The sequence below is a fragment of the Podarcis gaigeae genome, assembly GCF_964106915.1.
Source record: "Podarcis gaigeae genome assembly, chromosome: 16".
Taxonomy (NCBI): Eukaryota; Metazoa; Chordata; class Lepidosauria; order Squamata; family Lacertidae; genus Podarcis; species Podarcis gaigeae.
This window is the reverse complement of record NC_139693.1, coordinates 23,215,229-23,217,286: the sequence shown is the minus strand read 5'-3', so window position 1 is coordinate 23,217,286 and position 2,058 is coordinate 23,215,229. Positions and strand designations below refer to the sequence as shown.

At 54.3% G+C, this 2,058-nt stretch overlaps 1 protein-coding gene across 30 annotated transcripts in view; it reads left to right on the top strand.

Moving 5' to 3' along the window:
- MTMR3 (myotubularin related protein 3) overlaps positions 1 to 2,058 on the top strand; it is a 57,239-nt gene continuing 55,181 nt past the window's right edge. For 19 of the 30 annotated variants that reach the window (XR_014558980.1, XM_083716948.1, XM_083716950.1 and 16 more), the window contains exon 1: positions 388 to 613. The gene's annotated coding sequence lies outside the window, so the exon portion shown is untranslated. Of the gene's footprint in view, positions 1,244 to 2,058 lie in introns of all 30 variants that reach the window. The other 11 variants (XM_083716942.1, XM_083716939.1, XM_083716949.1 and 8 more) reach the window with 8 other exon arrangements.

Below are 2,058 nucleotides of genomic sequence, written 5' to 3'. Positions count from 1 at the left end.
GCACTACAAAATTCTTGTTGCTGATTGGTTTTCTTTTGTCGGAATTCGCCTCATAATGAACGCTTCCCTCAGTGTCGCTGCGAAAGAAGGAGCCATCCCCACAAGGCGTTGGGACGCGAGGAGAAGGAAAAAGGAACTTTTTATTTTAATTTCATTTTAGTCCGCGTGGAGAGGCGATAGTGGCCAGCTCCCTTCAGCCCTGAGCCGAGAAGCAACACCGCCGCCACCACCTGCCTCGGGAAGAAGACGACGAGACGCGCCCCCGACCCGCCTCCCACCGTTTCCCCCTCAGGAGGAGCGTCGAGGCAGGAGGCCGCCCTCGCTCGCGCTCCTTCCCGCCCTCCATCGCTTCCCCCAACGGGCTCCTCCTCCTCCTTCCCCCGCCCGCTCTTCGGTGTGTGGCCCCGGCCGCCATGTTGTTGTGGTTGTGAGGAGGGAGGCGGAGGCGCCGAGCCGCAGAGCCGAGGGGAAGGCGGCGGCAGAAGCAGCAGCGACGACGCCGCCGAGGGGAAGCCGAGCGACCACCCCCCCCCCGAGCCGCCGCCGCCGCCGCGCCCCGTTGGGGGGTGGGGAGGAGGGACCCCGCCATGGCCGGCCGTGCCACCGCCGCTGGGTAAGGAGGAGGAGGAGGAAGAGGAGGCGGCCGAGGAAGAGCAGCAGTAGCAGCAGCCCGAATGGGAAGGGAGAAGGACGGCTGAGGAGCGGGGCCGGGGCCTGGCGTCTTATTCCTCAGGCAGCTGCGGCCTGGCGTATTCCGGAGTTGGGCCTTTTTCCTGGCCGGAGGGGGCGGAGAGAGAGGAGGAACTTTCCACCCTTCTGGGGTCTTCGTGTCTCCACCCACCCATAAGGCTTCAGGGCCGCCGCTTCTCTGGGATTCCTGCTTCTCTTCCCACTGCAACCTTTGTTTGTTTGTTTAAAGTCTCGCCCCTTGTCAAAGAGAAGAAGAGGCCGCTTTGCGTTCTGTGTCCTCCGGTGTTGTTGTTGTTTTGTTGCTGCAGGGTTTTTGCTGTTAGCGTTGCCCTCTGTTATCGCCGGTGTGTCAGGGTTGCCCTCCCTGGGTAATAAGAAGCGTTGGTAAATAATAACGGAGGGCAGGGCTAATAGGGATACTTAATAATGAATGGTGGTGGTAAATAAGTCGTCCTGCTGCTTGGTTTTTTAATATTAGAGTTGTTTAGAGCGCTGCTGCTTCTCACAGTCCTTTTTTTTGGGGGGGTGGGAATAAGTGTGGAGGTAGCTGCTGGTGGTCTTGGGACCTCTCAGTCTTATTACATCGTGTTATAGATAATGTTTTATCCAGTTCTGCTCGGAATAAACCTACGGAGATTAATGGACCTAAATTAGTCGTGCCAATTTATTTCGATGAGTTTGCTCGGAGTTGGAGTGGACACTGGATACAACCTTAAGTGTGTGTGTGTGCGTGTGCGTGCGTGCGTGTGCGTGTGTGTGTGTGTGTGTGTGTGTGTGTGTGTACTCTCTCATATGGGGATAACAGCCCTGTAAGGTAGGTCAGTGTTATTGTGAATGGGAGTGAGGCAGGTCATGGGACAGAATAACTGCTAGCCTAAGCCCCCTGATGAGTTTGTGTCCAAGGTGAAAACTGAATCTGGACTCTTCTGTCTCACTTAGGAGCCACGCAGCCTGCTCCTGTGCCCTTTTTATTCTGGAGTAAAGTCCCACTGAATTCAGTAGGGCTTACCCCCATAAATAAGTGGGTAAATTTACTTGAAAGTAAGGCTTGCTGTATTCAGTGGGACGTAGTTTCAAGGAAGTGTACACGGGCCCCAAATTTTGGCCTCTTAACTCTTGCTCAACTGCATGGGACATTTGAGGAACATAAACATACGTGTAAGTAAATGCAAGGTGTACTTGGCTTCCCTTTGGCTGGGTGCACCCATGTTTTAGGGCCTGAGACCAATTTGTGTGGCAGAAGATTGAGTTTGTTAACCCCCCTCCCTTTCCTCCCATATTGTGTGTTTCTCATTTTCCCTTTTAACCCCTAGATCTGAATTATGGTTTTCTCACAGTCACTTCTTGTCTATACGCCCAACTCTACTA